The sequence below is a fragment of the Ursus arctos genome, chromosome Y (genome assembly GCF_023065955.2).
Source record: "Ursus arctos isolate Adak ecotype North America chromosome Y, UrsArc2.0, whole genome shotgun sequence".
Lineage (NCBI taxonomy): Eukaryota > Metazoa > Chordata > Mammalia > Carnivora > Ursidae > Ursus > Ursus arctos.
The window spans coordinates 17,415,414-17,433,754 of record NC_079874.1 but is presented as its reverse complement, the minus strand read 5'-3'; positions in this window follow the sequence as shown (position 1 = coordinate 17,433,754).

Here is an 18,341-nt window from a genome sequence, read left to right as displayed (position 1 = left end):
GTGTCCCGGCGGGACGGCAGGCGGGGCGCCGCAGCTGGCTCCCTGAGTGGTGCCTGCAGCGCGAGGGGCGGGGCCCTCCGTGGCCACGCCCACCAGCCGTTACCTGATTGGACGCGGGGTTCTCCCTCGTCCTGGGCCAGCCCAGGACTCAGTCCCACCAAGGCCGCACACGTGATACAGCGTCATCCTGGGGCGCCACAGCATGCCCGCTATCCCTTGTGCGCATGCGTTCAGCGGCCCATGGCCTCTGGGAGGACGTTGCCTCCCGCAGACGACTAGGGGCGGCGGAGCTCCACCTGCCCGACCGTTTGCGGGAGCCACGTGCTCTCACCTCCAGCTCCTCTCCGCTGCTGGCTCTGCTCGCTCACGACCAGGACCACATGGAGAGCGCGGCGGGCTCCGGGGAAGGCGGGTCTGCCCCGCCGTCCTGCACCACCTTGGTCCTGGAGGGGGGCCGTGAGGCATCGGGGCCCCGCGCCCAGGCAGGCGCCTGGGGGGAGGCAGGGCCGCTGCAGGCCCTAGGTGCCGCAGGGATGGGCGCAGAGGCTGTGGTGGATGCTGAGGCCCAGCAGGGCAGAGAGCAATCCGGCCCCGGGGACGAGTTGGTGCTGGTGGTGGATATCATGGTAGCGCTGGACCCTGGTGTAGAGGAGGTTGAAGGGGAGCACACTGTAGAGGAATCAGAGGAGGAGGAGGACAAGGAGGCTGAGCAGGAAGCCAAAGTTGCGGTGGAGTCTCAGGACACAGTCAAGTCTGAGGAAGAGGAGAAAGCTGAAGTGGTGGAACGGCCTGAAGAGGCTGAGGAAGGGGAGGCTGTTGAGGATGAGAAGGAGGACACTGAGGAGGGGGCTGTTGCGGAAGAGTCTGAGATATACCTCCAAGAGGTTACGGAGGTGGGGGAGGAAGCTGATGAGGGAAATGAGAAGTCCACGGAGAAAGAGCATGAGGAGGCGGAGAAGGCTGAGGAGGATTCTGTGGACGGAGCATCTGAGGCCAAGGAGGAGGAGGCTAAGAAGGAGGAGGACGCAGATGGTGAAGAGCAGGTGGCTGAGGAAGAGGAGGCCGAGGAGTGGGAGCAGCCTGAGGAAGGGGAGAAGGCTGAAGAGGCTGAGGAGGTGGCTGTGCAGGAGGAGGCCAGGGAGGAGGGCCAGAAGGAGGAAGAGGCGCAGGAGAAGCAGGAAGGGGAAGAACAGCCAGAGGCACGGCGGGGTCCATCCCTGTCCCCGCTCGAGGCTCTAGGGGCCCTGCAGTCCGAGCTGGAGCCCGTGAATAAGCAAGCCAGCAGGTCCTACTCTCGGCTCAAGCTCAAGTCATGTCAGAGGCGGCAGCGTCACCTGGAACACCGAAGCGCCATTATCCGGGGCATCCCTGGCTTCTGGGCCAAGGCTGTATCCTTCATGCTGTCACTGAGGGATTCTCCCATGTGTCTGGGCCAGTGCATGAGGAACGAGAGGGAGGGGGCTGTTGACTACCAACATGCATCATGGGGGGGAACCCCCCTCACGCCCCGCAGCATTGCAGAGGACACGCTCATGCCGTGGGGATCAAGACAGCCTGGAAATCCTGGTTCCGGTTGGGCGTGGGGGCCGCAGGGTGCTCTCGGTGTCGCACGAGGCACTGAAACTCCGCTGGGCATCTAGGAGCACTGGTTCGGGTCAGAGTCAGGAATAGCAGCAGGGTCTCTTCACCCAAAACACATTCACACCAAGCACGGGTTCCCCTGGGTAGAATGCTGCAGGCAAGGGGTGGTGAGAGCCCACCCGGTCAGCCTGAGGCAGGAATGTGTGCTGTCCGGGAACGCGCTAGTTCTGCCTAGCCATCAGCACAGGAGGATGAGCTGTGGAGGGGGTGTGGGGCGGGAGGGGTGTCTCTCAGGATGCCAGCTGCCTGTGTCCGTGCTGAGATATGTAGCACCACGGGGCGCCGTGGTCCTTGAGGCACCCGGGGCGGAGGCAGTGGGACCCCGCGGCGGAGAGGGGAGACAGTGCCCGGTTGCTGTCCAGACTCGCTCTGTTGCTGTAGCTCTTTCATCTCCAGCCCTCGGAGCTCCTTGACCGAAAGCAGTTTGTGAACCACCCGCAGATGTCAGCCATGATCAGTGAGCAAGATGAAGGCATACTTGGCTACCTGACGGATTTGAAGGTCTGGCCCGGGAGACTGAGGCCGGGGTGGGGGACAGGAGAGGAGAGGGTGGCCAAAGTGAGTCCTCCCCCAAGTCAGGAGGGTCAAGGTCTGCTGGACAGAGCTTTCACCCCTCTGCCCCACTTTCCCGCCGGGCAGGTGGAGGAACTGCGGTTTCCCCGTGAGTGCCGCCAGATCCTGCTCTTCTTTCGCAAGAACTCCTACTTCCGGAATGAAGTGGTTGTGAAGGAGTATGTCGTCAGCGCTGCTGGTAAGAGGCCGCTGTCTGGATGGGCGGTGGCAGGTGGAGGAGGGCGGGTTGCCTTCCCCGACTCATTACCCAACACCCTCTCACACACTCGTCTTCCTGCAGGGTACGGGCCATCTCATTCCCCTCCCATCCAGTGGCACCAGGATTTCGAACGAGAGGCCCACAGCCGCAGGCACCACAACAGCAGCCTTAACTTCTTCAACTGGTTCTCTGACCACAGCTTTGCCGGGGCTAGCAGGATAGCTGAGGTGGGGCCCTGTGACACACAGCGTAAATGACCTTGCTGGCTTCTCCAGCTGCTTGGGATGGACACCTGAGCCCCGCCCCCGTTTCTCCTGCCAGATCATCATGGACGACCTGTGGCCCAATCCCCTGCAGTATTATGTGAGCAAGAAGGCAGCAGGAGAGGGAACTGAGAGGACGACAGGTGAGGAGCCCAGGGCGTGGGCGCCGAGACGTGTGCTGTCGGGACCCCTGGGCCCTGGGCTACACAAAGGGAGACACTGAGGTTCACAGGAACACTCCGAGACAGCGACCCCGGGACAAAGCACGTCACCCTGACATGGAACGTAGGGAGGTGCAGTGCCAAACGGTTTGTGCCTGGGGAAGCTTGAGGCAGGCGAGGCCACGCAGCGTCATGGAGCAGAGCCGGAGAAGCAAAGCCGGCTCAGCGGCTGCACTTGCGGCAACTGTCATTCTGTGGCCCGTGAACCGCAGCCTCAGGTCTGCGAGCAGCGCATTACAAGGGTGACCAGAGGCACCCTTGGCCCAAATGTCTGGGTGTCCTGGTGCAAAGCCGCACCCCGCCTTCCCGTCCCTTCTCTGTGTTGATCACCACAGTTGTCCCCTTAAATTCCGGAGGCATCTCCTTTGCCAAGCCCACTGGCCCGCGGGCAGTCATGAAGGAGCACGCTCGTTAATACGTGGCTGGAGGAAACCTAAAGCGATCACAGTCGGGGGCAGGGGCTTGGCCAGGGGAGAATGAACGCCATTCCCAACGAGAACCTTGAAACCCTCAAGCAACCTTAAGTATGGCCCAGTGAAGATACCCACTGCTGTCCTCCTGTGTCCATGTGCACGTGTGTCCCCGCGTGCGTGCTTGTGCTTGTGCGTGTGCTTGTGTGTGTGTGTGTGTGCCATCTCGTCTAGGGAGCTTCATGATGTTGAAGTGAGGATGAGGACCATCGCACTTGACGGAAAGCAGTCCGGAAACTTCAGAAGGAGCGTAAGGGTCAACCCGCTTCCTCTCTGCAGGAAATAATTGAAGACAGGTGCCGGGGTGAAACACGGCCTGTTGAGGCCCCGGGAGCCCTGGAGAAATATCGAAATGTAAATAAACAACGTCAAGTGTGTTTCCGTGTGTGTCTGTGTGTGTGTGTGTGTGTGTCTGTGTGCTCTGGCACACGCACTCTTCCTCCTGGAAGGGGCTCCAGGGGACTGACTGAACACAGCGGCTGCATGTCGGTGTTTTCCTTCTGCGCCTGGGCTTCCCCAGTCTGTGGATCGGCCTGTCCTGTAGGCTTGCCCACAGGGCTAGGACACGCATGGTCTGGGACTGCATCCCAGGGGGCAGAGGTACCGTTCCCCCAGGCCCAATGGGGCTGGGCAGGGAGAAGATCTGATCGAAAGGCCAGCCAAGCGGGGCTCATCTCTTCCCTGGGGAAATGAGGGAGTTCAAGGAAAGGGAATAACGAGCCAGGGACAAACACGTCCAGTAGCCAGGTTAGGTGGACGCCGATGGTGGCCTCCAGGGATGCTCCCTGGTGGATGGCCTCAGACACACCCACCGCACATTCCATGGGGGGAGGACTCAAGGTCCATGACTCTGTCGAACCCAGTGCCACTGCTCTCCCCAGGTCTAGGAACGCACACAGCCTCCTGCTGACACAGTCAGGCTCTGAGGACCAGCAACCACGTTAAGGAGTGAGGGCCAGGCTGTATGGAGGGACTGTGGGAGAGGGGACAGAGGGAGCTGGGAGGGTAGGAAACATGACCCTCTCGTTCCGGCACAAGGACCCAGGAGAAAGGAGAAATTGCAGGGGGACACACACACACGCACGCTCACACACAGTGGTGCACAGACACTGTGTCCTCACATACACACTCAAACAGCCGCACCCACAAGCTGACACACACACTCACTCAGGTGCACCCTCAGTCACCCACCCCCACACACACTCCACTCCCTCACATGTCCTGGCACACACAAGCTCACACAGCCACGCTATGCCGGCATCTCTAGTGCCCTGACTCCCTAGGGCCCTCGTTTGGGCTCCCCCAGACGACAAAGAGGCGGAGGCGTGCAGGAGGGGTGGTATGGTTCCTCAGGACTGGCAAGGCCCAGTCCATGCAGCAGTGTGCTGTCTATCCCATGACCACTGTGGTGCTGAGATTCCTGTTTCCACATGGGCTTAAGGCATTTGCCCAAGGCCCTCTCTCCGCTGAAGACCCCACAAGGTAAGCACCACCAAGAGGCACGAATCACTGGTCCCTGTCACAAGCTGAGACAGTTAGTCTCCAGGTGTCAGCCCACAAGACCCTTCCACACGTGAACAATAACCCCATAGGTAGACAGGGGCAGGATCAACGCCTGATTGCAACACCTTATCAGGGATTCCACAGGGCCCCACACTCCAGGTTGGAAAGAGCTTATCCAACTCCCTAAACTTTTGTTTTGTACATTACCATGGCTTCCAAGATCCTGAAACTTTATTTTATTTAAACTTATTTATTTATTTATTTATTTATTTATTTATTTATTTATTTATTTATTTATCTGACAGAGAGAGCGAGAGAGAGAGAGAGAGAGCACAAGCAGGGAAACAGCCGAGGGAGAGGGAGAGGCAGGCTTCCCGACGAGCAGGGAGCCCGAAGCGGGGCTCGATCCCAGGAGCCTGGCTGCAGGACCTGAGCCGAAGGCAGACGCTTAAGCGTCTAGCCACCCAGGCGCCCCAAACCCCCTAAACTTGAACAGAAACGCAGCAACCCTTTGGGGGAGCTCTGTACACTTGCTGAATAAACTTTGCCCTGCTGCCCACCACTCCTCTTCTGGACTACATCTCCTTTCCATGACGCGGCATGACCGAGAACCCGGGCACTGAGGGACCCACAGTCCTGGATCCCAGACTGCTGTCTCATCGGAGAGGACCACATCAGGAGTTCACTAGCGTTCTGGTTCCATGGCTCTGAACCACTTGTGTGTCCCTGGCCCTTCTGGATCTTCGTGTTCTTGTCTGTGTAACGCGTCCCTCTTTGCCCGTGTTAGTCTGTCTTCCCGAACATGCCTTGGCGTGTCTTGGCCTGGATGTGCCTGTGCCGTCAGGTCTCCCATCTCGCATCCGTGCTGAGCCCAGATACGCAAAGCTGTGCCTCTAGGAGTGCTTTGGGCTTTGCGAGTCTCTGCTTGGCTACAGCTGCCGGGCTGGTGGCCTGCCAATGGGTTGGCGTAAGGGTTCCTGTCTCTGAGTCTGTCCACCTGGGAATTGGACCCCGTTTCATCCATTTCGGGGTCAGAATCCTCTCCTCCTCCGACGGGGGTGCGTTAGGAATCTTTGGTGAGTCCCGAGAAGTCCTTCACTTCCTGTACCGTAGGGTGGCGCAGTGACGCCTCCTTGGAAACAGAGGAAGGGCCAAGCTCCTCCTGCCGGGCAGCGAGGGGCTCACCAAAGGGTCCTCAGCCGCCCCGCTTAGGGCCGAAGGTCACTCATCGTTCTCCCTTTTCCCGCTTTCAACTACTTTGTGGCCTCAGTCTCTTGCACAGTGCGTAGATGTGGGCAGGTTTTCAAAGGCAGAACGTCCTGCTGCCCTCCCCATCTTGCTGTGTTGCCGCGTAGCCTGCTCCTGAGCAGGATCGACTGACGTCCGCCACTGTGGTACTTGGTTTCTGTGTAGCCCATGTCCCTTTCCATCCTCGATTCCTGCGTTACGTCCTCCTTTGCTGTCCGCTTCGTGTGTCTGGGAGACAGGCGGACATCTCTGGCACCACTGGATCGAGCTCCGCTAGGCCTCCGAGACCTTGTGCGTGAGCGAGGTACCCAAGGCACCGTCAGGGACATGCGGGGACCTCCAAGAGGTCCTTCCTGCCCCTTCGTTCTGAAATTCCTCTGCAAACGCTTGGCTGATCCCAACGCTAGGGACGCAGCCAATATTGCCACCTGCCGGCCCGGGGCACCTTGGGTCGGTAGAACTCCTGCGCCGGGCGGAACTCAGTGTTGACACCCTTGAGCCCTCCCCGACCCCGTTCACCCCGTCACCACTGCTCTACCCTGGGGTTGCTTGCCCGCCTCTGGCTCTGTTAGCTTCCTACACATGGGTGCTCCCACCCATAGGCTTCCTCCTGGGAAGGGGCTGGCTTCCTCCACGGTAGACAGTGCTTTACCGATTCTACGCTGAACGCCCCTTCTTGGGGGCCCTCCCCACTCACAGTTGCAGGGAACACCCCAGCCTGGGGGAACCCAGGTTTGCCCATAGGTGGACTTGGTTGACGTAGTGGGCGAGGGGCCTGCTCCCGGCTGGGTGTCGTGCCTCCACTTCACGTTCCCACAGCTTACAAGACCCAGCTCTGTGCATGCTGAGCCGACGATCCTACACATGCCCCTGCTTGGATGCACTTGTCCTTCAGGCCACACAGGCAACGCAGCGTGGTTCCATAGGCAAATCCTGCTCTCCTGTTTCCTCTGCGAGTACTTTACGGGGATGCCTTGTATCTCAGGCTAGCCCTTGGACTTAAGGGTCTAGTGACCGGCTTCCTTTCAGCGGGTAGGACTCTGCTTATCTTAGAGCCACACACCCCCACCGCCACCCCACGGCCCTCTCCCTACCACCCTAGGCTCATCCTCTCACTCCTTCTCCTGATGCCTGGTGCATATTTTCTCGGGCGTCCTTGGCGACCATAACCTTTACGTTACACTCTTTTTCCCTGAACGTGTTGAAGGTTATCACCCACTGCCTTCTGGCCACCGTCCATCCTAAGGGGAAGCTGGCTCTTCCTCCCACTGAGGAACCCCGGGGTGTGATGGGTCAGTCCCGCCTCTGTGGGCTGCCGAGAGGCCTGTCCTTGCCTTTGCACCAAAGACAAGAGCCCATTGGCCTGGGCATCCCTTTGGATCCTTCCTTCCACTAGGACTGCATTGGGCTCCTTGGATGTGCAGAGTCAGCATTGTCCGCAAAGTGGCAAAGCTTTATCACCTTAGGTCCTCATGCACTGGCTGCCTCTTCCTCTCTCCCACCTCTTCCTGGCATTCCCAATTTGTGCCTGCTGGTGGTCAGCATGAGCTGACCCCTCTCCCTCCCTCTCCGTCTCTCCCTTCCTCTCTCCCTGCAGAGTCTCTCCCTCCTCTCTCCCTCTCCCTTTCCCTCGCTTCTCCTCTCCATCCCTCCTCTCCCTCTCCCTCCTCTCTCCCTCACCCTTCTGTGTCCCTCTCCCTCCTCTCTCCCTCCTCTCTCTTCTTCCCCCTCCCTCCTCCTCTACTTCTCCCCTCCTTTCCCTCTCTTCACCCTCTCCCTCTCCTCCCCCTCTCCCTTCTGTGTCCCTCTCCCTCCTCTCTCCCTCCTCTCTCTTCCTTCCCCTCCCTCCCTTTTCCTCCCTCCTCAGTCCTACTCTCCCTCTCTTCCCCCTCTTGCTCTCTTCCCCGTCTCCCATCACCTGGAGCCCCCAGCCTTCTCCATTTCCACGGCTCTGCTGCTTCTGGTGCAGTATTGCCTCAGGAGCTTCCTTCAGGGGCTCGAGCAACATGACAAGAGCTAGTGTAGTTAGGACTGTAGTGGTAACTCCAACGTCTGGGCTGTCTCAGGGACGGTGTTAGAAAATTTTGCTTCTCCCGCCATATGGCCTTTGGTTTTGCTCCCTTCCTCGTTTGCGTCGACAAGCAGATTTTGAAACACTGAAACGTGCTACCGCCAAAAGCCCTGCACTTTACCCCAAGGGGGACCCTCCTGCCCCTTTCCGGTTGAAATCCTCCAGGCGCCCAGACCCATTCCTTTTAAAGGAGGCCCTCCCACAATGCAACACTAACCCTCGCGGCCTTGGCATCACCCACGCGGCCTTCCTGGCACTTTAGGCGGTGTCCCTCGGGCACCTCAATGTTCACCCAAGGTGGGGACCGCCATGAGGCGTGGGACTGTCCCGAAGGGCCTGGTGAGTACCGGAGAAAGGGCACGTGTGCTGCCAATGCTCGCTGCCATATCCCCTCGCAGGCAGGTAGTCCACTCGGTGACAGACACAGCAGGAACATGCAGCCAGTGGGGGGACCAAAGGCAGTGGAGCTGCCCAGCAGCCTCAGCTCCTCAGGAAGGTGGATAAAAGCAGACTCCGTGGGCCATTCTGCTGGAGCTCTGACATCCTTGGCAGTTAGAGCAGGAGGGAAGGAGGACACGAGAGTCACCCAAGGAAGGAGAAAGCAAAGATGGGAAGAGAGCCAGACAGAGAAGGGTGTGGCAGAGGAAAGTACAGCGGGAGCAAGTCCTACCAGCGGCTTTGACGAAAGACTACCCCGAGTCACTGTGTAGGCTACATGGCCTGCCCATTGGCATGCCACCGAGTCCGAATCCCGGACCTCCCTGGGGCTGTGTTAGTAGCTCTGTAGGCACCGTGGGGTGGCCAGGGACCTTGGCTCTTTGCTAATTTGAGGCCAGTTATGTGTGTGTGTTTCCTCTCTTTTGAGGAGAGTCCGGGCGCGGAGGGGGTGAGGGAGGCAGCCCCTGCATCCTGGATCCTGGTGGGCGGCCCCCTGACACCCTTCGCCACCATTCGGGTAAATGCGGGAAGGCCATGGGCACAGCGATCTGGCGGTGGTTGGAGCACCAGGTAATGGCTCCAGGGCTTTCTTTCAGGGTCACTAAGAAAGGGCCGGGTGAGGCTTCCGGGGGTCAGGGGGTCACCCTCTTGAGCCGTTGCATTGGAATTCCCCAGTGCCAGCAGCCTGGTCCCCCTGGACGGCCGGGAAAGGCAACACGGGTTGTGTGATATGAGGGACCTCCGGCTCATGGCCTGGCAGGTGATAGCCGGGAATAGACCAGGTTGCAGATGCGGAGGCCACCCCGGAGGAGGAGGCACACAGGCCGGCTCCCTGGCTGGTGCCTTGGGGGCCGAGGGGTGGGGGTTGGGCGGGCACACGCTCCGCCCTGTCATTGTCCCTAAGCTCCGTGACCAGCGGCCTGGGCGTGACTCAGGGCTCCGTGTCACAAAGGCCGCATGCGTGGCGTCGCGTCACCGTCGCCCCGTGGCCATCTGGTCCCTAGCTCTTCTGCGCATGCCTTCACCAGCCTCCGGCCTCTTGGAGGCCTCTGCTTCCCGCCTCCAGTTGGGGGCGCCAGAGCTCCACCTGCCGGCCGCGTGCGGGAGCCAGCTTCTGGCTCCTCCAGCTCCTTCCCTCCGCTGCTGGCTCTGCTCCCTCAGGACCAGCACCACATGGAGAGCGCGGCGGGCTCCGGGCAAGGCGGGGCTGCCCTGCCATCCTGGAGCACCTTGTTCCTGGAGGGGGGCCGTGAGGCGCCGGAGCCCTGCGCCCAGGCAGGCGCCTGGGGTGAGGCGGGGCCGCTGCAGGCCCTAGGTGCCGGGGGGATGGGCGCAGAGGCTGTGCTGGGTGCGGAGGCCCAGCAGGGCAGAGAGCAGGCCGGCCCCGGGGACGAGTTGGTGCTGGTGGTGGAGGATATCATGGCGGTGGTGGAGGTCGTGGCCGTGGAAGACCAGGAGGCGGTGCAAGCACAGCAGGACGAGCAGCTGCTGCAGCTGCAGCAGGGGGAGTCAGGGCCGGGTCCCGAGACAGCCGGCGCCCCGCTTGCCGCGCTGGAGATGGTTCAGTTCGCGCTCAGCTCTGTGGATGCCCAAGCTACCAGGGCCTACTTGCGGCTCAAGCGCAGGATGAATCAGAAGCGGAGTTCTCACCTGGCTGGAAGAAGGGCCATCATCCAGCACATCCCTGGCTTCTGGGCCCAGGCGGTATCCTTCCTCCTGCTGGGCTTGGGTTTGTCTGCGGTGGAGGACCACTGGGAGGAAAGGACCAGCAGAGGCTCTGCCAGGGGCAGGAGCGCTGGGGGAAAGGGTCCCCGGCCCCTTTCCACCCCCAGTGGGAGTGGGTCCCCCGTCCCTATAAGGCGCAGCACAGGGGCGTGGGCCTTGAAGGTGGGGGGAAGGCAAGGGCTGAGGCTTGTGGAGACCACGTCTGAGCAGAAGCTGCGGGCAAATGCTCTGGGACTGCAGGGAGCACTCCCAACACTCTCCCAGGTGTCATGGAGCACATGTCCACACCCTGCATGTCTACTGTAGCTCCACCCTTGGCTCGGAGCAGGTCCTGGAAGGAAACGTCCTGCCGGCTGCGTGGGGCATGCCCATTGAGAGGCAGGTGACCCCCTTCCCTGTCCTTCAGAGCCTGTGTTCTTTTCTAAAGAGTACAGTGCCCACCCACTGCTGCGTCCTCATGCGGCTTCCAGAGTCATTCAGCAGGCCGCCACGCTTCCCCGTACATCAGAATCCCAGACACGCTGTATGCGGTGCTGCAAACTGTCTCCTCAGGCCCTACACAGCCAGGCTGCGGCCCCATGCCCAGGCGCACCCCCACCCCCCGTTTGCTCCCTCCGTGTCTCTCCCCTCTATGTGCGTCCCACCCTCTCCCTCGCTCCCCTCTGCCCTCCCTCTGTGTCCCTTCCTCCTGTGTGGGTATCTCTGTCTCTGTCTCTCCTTTGCTTTCCCTCCCGTTGCCACCCAACCCCTTTCCCTCCCTCTCTCGCTGAACCTAACGGGCCCTCCCTTTGCCCTGTGGGTGTGCAGCCAGGCTAAGGGAGATGAGCGGCCCCATTGTGGGCGCAGAAGGCCCCTCCAGGACACAGGCCTGCAGGCCAACACATAAGCAAACACAGCCCTGAGAGCGCGACCGACCACATCTGGACACCCAAAGCAGTCACTGCCTGCCTGCCAAACACACAGGCCAGGGTGACGACGGTGGAAGGGAGAACAGGCAGGCCCTTGACCTTGTCCTGCCGGGCGCAGACCCTCTCGGAGGCACTGGAAGCCAAGGCACCTGCTGGTATTGAGCAGCTGTGATGAAAGAGCACGAGCTGAGTGGCTTGGGAGGGCAGCAGGGCCTGGTGGTTCTACACGTGCCCTGTTTGGGGCCCTTCCTCTCACCGGGAAGGCCTGGGCTGGTCCTGGCTCTCCTTCCATAGCGCTGAAGGCGAGGCTCCTTGACCCAAGGCAGATCCTGAATCACCCCCAGATATCAGCCGTGACGGGTGCCCAGGACAAAGATGTGCTCAGCTACATGACCGATTTGGAGGTCAGCGCTGAGAGTGGGTGGCGGGGGTAGGACCACTGGGAGTGGAATCTGGGCAGGAGAGGGCCTGGCAGTATTGTTCAGCGGGACATGCAGGGAGCATCTCGGGACCCGTGGAGGACAAGTCCCCTTCCCCTCGTCTTTCTTTTATGTTGCAGGTGGAGGATCTGGGCCGTCCCAAGGACCACAGCACGTTGATGTTTTTCTTTGGGAACAACCCCTACTTCCAGAACAAAGTGATCCTTAAGGAGTATCACCTTAGCATTGCCGGTAGGAGTGGGCTAGAGCTTCGAGGGTGCCGGGGGTGGGCCGGCGGGGGCAGGTGGGCACTCGGGAGGAGCAGGGGGTGTGTAGGGACACAAGTGGAAGCCAGAGCTGGCACAGGAGGGAGAGAGGCTGAGAGGAGAGCGGGAGAGAGGGCGACAGGGTGTGGGTCCTAGGCAGTGCAGAGCCTCCCCTGAATTTTCCCTTCCTGCAGGATACAGGGCGACTCGGTCCACTCCAGTGCAGTGGTTCTGGGATGAAGAACGTGGAGCTCCCAGCCGAAGACTCGACACCACCAGCCTTACCTTCTTCAAGTGGTTGTGCGACCCCAGCTGCCCAGGGTCTAACAAGATTGCCGAGGTGGGGCCGCTGAGGCCTTCATTAGCATTGGTGATGGCAATGGGGGCAGCCTGGGAAGGGGTCCCGGGCCCCGTGCTCACCTGGGCGGTTTCCCCTCCCAGATCATCATCGAGGACCTGTGGCGCAATCCCTTGCGGTACTACCTGAGGCAGGGAGGCAGCCGACGACACTGAGCAGACAGGAGGACCTGTCGGTGAGTAGCCGGGCCACTGCGTCCTGAAATATGTGTGGGAGGTGTCAGGGCACAGTCGGGTTTGGGACTCAGTTTGGAAACTGAGGCTCAGAGGACCCGGGGCCCCGGATCACCCAGGGAGCGGCTGGAGGGAGAGTAGGGACCCTGGCGAGGGAACTCAGGGCACACACCCAGGGCAGGGTGTCCACTGGGGCAAGTTCATCCGGTGAGCCAGGTGTGAGCCAGAAAGTCTCAGGTCGTTCGGGGGAAGCGAGGCTCCTCCACCCCATTTCTCTGAACACTCACCCATGGCCGTCCGCCGGGTCCTCAGTTCTCCTGCTGGCTTTTCAGGTGGGGACAGTCTGCCAAATTTTGGGAGTGGGGCTCCCTTGTCCCGAGACGCTCCGACGTCCCTCCGTGTTACGGACCACCCCGTGGCCTCCCACAGCCACACGGCCATTCTTGGCAATGATACTAGGCCATCTGGAGGAGGGTGGTGAAGCCCTAGAGGAGGAGGAAGCGGGATCCCACAAGGACAGGGCCCTCGGTCACCGCCGCCTTAGCGATCCTCGGCATGAGGCAGTGTCACGAACACCTCCCTTGTGCGTCCGTGTGTCGTGTGTTTGTGTGTGTGTGTCGCAGGCACGGCAGCTGTGCGGACGTGGACACCGCAGAGCATCAGAGTTGGACCAACGAGAAGCAGTGGAGGGGGCATCCAGCGTTGTGAGAGACGGGTGGACGAGTCTACGTGGTGCTCTGCCCGCACAGGACAGACGTGGGGGAACAGATCTTCAGGGCCAGCTCTAGAGAGTGTCCAGCACCCAGATCGCCAGGGATGGCGGGCGAGTCATAAACAAGTTCAGAAGCCCTATGTGTCTGTGTGTGGATGTGTATGGGGGACCCAGCACACGGCCAGTAGGAGATCAGCCCTGGCCTGTGGGATTCCGTGTGTGCGGGGGCTGTAAGGCACGGGGGCAGGGCAGGGCAGGGCTTGGTTGTGGAGAGACCACCACTCTTGCTCGGCAGGTCAGGGAGAAGGACGGGAAAGGGCACACCTCTCTACATGGGAGCCGTGTTCTTCAGGGCAGGGGAAGGGGCGTGCCGAGCGGGGCACTCGTGGCCCGGTGGCTCTGCTACCGCCCCGTTCACCCCGCTTGGAGAGCTTCTCCCTGTACCCTTTCTCCTGAAGCGTGCCCTGCATTGCTGTGATGCCGTCCCGTGCATGCTTCCTCTAGTCAGGATCACCACAAAACCACGTGTCCCTGGAGGACTAAGGAGGCGATTCCTCAGGGTCCCTCACGGTCCCTCCAAACCCACGTCCTGTCCCTCTGCACCACCCACCCACAGGCTTGCGTGCATGCGTGTGTGTATGCCTACCCACCCGTGTGTGCCTCTGGTTGGAGACTGTGTGTGTATTGTGTGTTTCTCATTTTACACAAGCACAGGTGCGTGTACTAGAGTGGTCAAGGGTTCATACCTCTGTGTCTGCCCACTTGTGTGCCTGTGTGAATTTTCACTCTGTGTGTTTTTTTTTAAAGAACTTATTTATTTATTTAACCGACAGAGAGACAGCGAGAGCGGGAACACAGGCAGGGTGGTGGAGAGGTAGGAGCAGGCTCCCAGAGGACGAGCCTGATGTGGGGCTCGATCCGAGAACGCCGCGAGATCACCCTGAGCCGCAGGCAGACGCTTAATGACTGAGCCACCCAGGCGCCCCTGTCTCTTTGGGTTTTTGTATGCATGGATACCTGTGTGTCTATGTTTGTCTGTGTGTCTCTGTCAGCCAGATGGTTTGGGGAGAATTGTGTATGCTTCAACGCAGAAGTCCGTGTATGTTCATTGGGTGTGTTCCCCATGCCTGTGTGCAAGGCCCACTGTGAGGCCCACTGTGTATGCCTGGAAGAAAATGACCCTGGGTGTTTGTGTGTATCTGTTGTGTATGTGTGTGTTGTGGGACCACGTTTGTGAGCTTGCTATGGCGGTGCCGTGTGTACATGGCTCTGCCACAGACCTAGTGTGAGTGCTGTGTGTGTGTGTGTGTGTGTGTGCCCCTGTGTGGATGCCTGTAGGAAAAAAACCAAGGGTGTTGGTTTGTGTTGTTTATGTGTGTGTTGTGGGGCCACGTTTGTGACTTTGCTGTGGCGGTACCACGTGTGGATACCTCTGCCGGAGACCTAGTGTGAGTGCTGTATGTGCGTAGTGTGTGTGTGTGTGTGTGTGTGTGTGTGTCTGTGTTTGGGGGAAGCCCACTCTGTATGCCTGTAAGAAAAAGTGGATGGATGTTTGTGTGTGTTTCTTGTGTATGTGTGTGTCGGTACCACGTTTGTGAGTATGTTAGGGCAGTGCCAAGTGTTGATGGCTCTGCTGGAGACCCAGTGTGAGTGCTGTGTTGTGAGTGTGACAATGTATGTGTGTGTGTGTGTGTGTGTGTGTGTGTGTGTGAAGCCATCTCCATGTCGGAGAGACTGACACCATGTCCATGTGTGTGTTTTGCATGCTTCCATGAGTACGCGTGAGTGCTCGTGTCTCCACGTGTTTGTAGCACATGCGTGAGAGGGGTGTGTGTGTGGACACCATGCATGCCTGTGTGTCAAGAGTGTGTGTGTGTGTGTGTTGCATATTCCAGTGTCTGCATGAGCACACGCATGTCCCAGTGTGGTTGTAGGCATTGTTTGGTGAAGGAGGGGGACCTCGAGGTTTCTAGCTCTGCTGACTAAGGAGAAAGGGGCCAGTGGCAGAGTGCAGCCATGTCCCTCCTGACACACAGGCGTCGTGGGCATTCCTTGTGTATTAAGGGGTGTGTCTACTCCTGGATGCCACACGCAGAGTGGCCAAGGGAAGCAGGGAGGGGTGGGAGCTGGCAGGCGTATGTCAAGCCACCTCCCATCTGTGCTGCCGGCACGGCCGGTCCCAGCTGTGGGAAACACCGTGAGGTTTCAGCATGTGCTACAGAGGGGCTAAGAACTTGTGCCCCGATTTGCGCTGTCGGCCAAGGGTCCTAAAGAAAAGTCAGTCCCCACTGGCAGTACGTTTCTGCAGAGGAAAGAGTCCTCAGGGAGCGCTCCTCCTGGCCGAAGGGCTGTCCCGGTGTCCGATGAGCTCCATGTTGGGGCGGTCATCTCTGCCTCCTGTGGACCAGGTGCAGAAGAGGGAAAGGAGAGGAGGTAGACCCTCAAGGCCCATGTTTCCTGCCTCACTGAGGGCCACCTAGCTTGCTGCTCATGAGCCCACAGGGCCTTCCCAAATCAACAAGTCTCACCACCCCTGAGCTCGCTCCCACCACCAGCACGCCCCCAAGGACACACTTCCCCAGGTGACGTTCCCCACTACCTCTGCCACAACTGGGCGTAGGACCTCGCAACGAGGGCCCCAGCTCCATCTTCCTGTTGCCCATCAGTGGTCCCTGCGTGAGCCTTCCAGCGGGCCCTGGGCTGAAATGCTGACAGCTCAGCCTCTTTGGACTCTTGGCCTCACGTCCTTGGGGAACTCTCTTCCTTCCTGCCTGTGGGAGCAGCTAGCTGTAGGTAGAGGAGGGATTCGTTCTTCGGGCTCAGGAAACCCTGCTGGGCCCATGGCCCCATGTCCGGAACAGCACTAGGTGGCACGACTGTGTGGCAGTGTTGGGGATCTGAAGCTTGATACACTCCTCGGAGACATAGAAGGGAGGTGGAGAGCCGCAATGCTGTGGGCCCAGGGAGGTTCCCTTGAGCCCCTGGAAAGGCTGTTCCCTCATACGCGTCTTCCCGGCTCCTTGAAACTTAATCGAGGAACAGCCTGGCAGCTCCCACGGTCCGGTCCCTAGGATTCTTCCCGTCCACAGGGTGGAAGGGAAGTCCCAGGAAACCTGCTGGTCGCAGGGGGTCGGCCAGCATGCCTCAGGCCCAGATGTCCCCAGGAAGGGCCAGCCCACCGTGCCTGTTTTCCCTGGAACCTTCTGGGCCTCGTTGGGCTTTCAGGAAGGACCTCCCTGCTCTAAAGGGGAGAGGAAAGGCTGGACGGTAGCCCTGAACCACGTGCCCTGTGCCGCCAGAGCACAGGCGCCGTGCTGCCTTGGCCATGTGGAAGTCCCGCCTTCCATGGAATGAGGTGGGGACGATTGGACGCATGCATCAGCTGCCAGGGAGTAAGCCTTACGTGGCCACGCCTTCTCCAGGGCGTGGCTCGTGCGGCACTTTGCCGGCTGCGAGGACTCAGGGGGTGTGGAAGAAGGCCTTACTTTTCGGTCAGACCTGGAGAGACTGGCTTGCATTGGCACCAAACCAACTGCCCCAAGCCTACTGTGCTGGCTCAGATGCACACTCTGGGTGTCCTCCCACCACGTTTGCGAGCCAGCCCCGGGGCCGTGGTGTCCCGGCCTGATGTTCTGCTCACAGTCTGACCCGACGGGCATGGACGGGGCAAGGCTAGGAAGGGTACGTACTCCTCTACAGGCCAGGTGAGCCTAGAACCCATTCCCATGGCATTCGCGGTGTTGGCAGAATGCAACGCAAGACGCTCTGTGTCTAGTAGGAAAGGCGTGTGCATTCCTGCTACGTGTGTCCTGGGTGCCGTCCTCAGCTCCTTGCCGCCTGGCCTCCCTAACAGCAGACAGACAGGTGGCTCCAGGCCAGCAGACGGCATCACCTGCCACCCTCTTAACAGGGTTCACCCAGACATCCTCTTCAGGGTCCCCTTTGCTCTATGCTCGTGGCTCCTCTAAGGGTCAGTTTCTCTGTCCTCCAGGGCAAACACACTGCGTGTCTGCTTGCGTGGTTGTTGAGTGAGTGTGCTGCTGTGGGACCCCGCTTGGGACCTTTTCCAGGGTCACCTGACTGGGTGCCAGTCACAGAGGGGGACAGGGCTTTTATGCCCAGGGAAAAGAGCTGCTCAGAGGGGTGAATGCATCTTCTGTCCTGAAGTCCTTCTCCCCTAGAGACCGTGTGGCCAGCGAGGAGCCAGAGAAAGAGCACCTGAACACAAAGACTTAGAGGAAGACGGAAAGGTGAGGAAGAAGAAAGGACAGGCACACAGATGGAACCAGCACTCTTTGTCACTCTTCTCCTGAGTAGCAAAGGACATGGGCTGGAACAAACTGTGGCCACACTTTCCCCCCCACGCTGGCCTGGCAGACAGCATCGGGGCACCTGTGTCCTGGAATTGCCCTAGATTCTGCGGGGCATGGGCTGACGCTTTCCACACACACTGGTCCAGGGCTCTCGGGGGTGTGTACCGTGTCCTGAGTCCTAGAGGAGTCTATTCGGGTAGGCGAGGGACAGCCTGGCATTGCCTGGCTTCAAATACCAGGCGGAGGGCCCCCCCGGGAGGAAGCGGCTGGAGGGGTGAAGGTGGAGGTGTGTCCCGGAGGGACGGCAGGCGGGGGCGCCGCAGCTGGCTCCCTGAGTGGTGCCTGCAGCGCGAGGGGCGGGGCCCTGCGTGGCCACGCCCACCAGCCGTTACCTGATTGGACGCGGGGTTCTCCCTCGTCCTGGGCCAGCCCAGGACTCAGTCCCACCAAGGCCGCACACGTGATACAGCGTCATCCTGGGGCGTCACAGCATGCCCGCTATCCCTTGTGCGCATGCGTTCAGCGGCCCACGGCCTCTGGGAGGACGCTGCCTCCCGCAGACGACTAGGGGCGGCGGAGCTCCACCTGCCCGACCGTTTGCGGGAGCCACGTGCTCTCACCTCCAGCTCCTCTCCGCTGCTGGCTCTGCTCGCTCACGACCAGGACCACATGGAGAGCGCGGCGGGCTCCGGGGAAGGCGGGTCTGCCCCGCCGTCCTGCACCACCTTGGTCCTGGAGGGGGGCCGTGAGGCGTCGGGGCCCCGCGCCCAGGCAGGCGCCTGGGGGGAGGCAGGGCCGCTGCAGGCCCTAGGTGCCGCCGGGATGGGCGCAGAGGCTGTG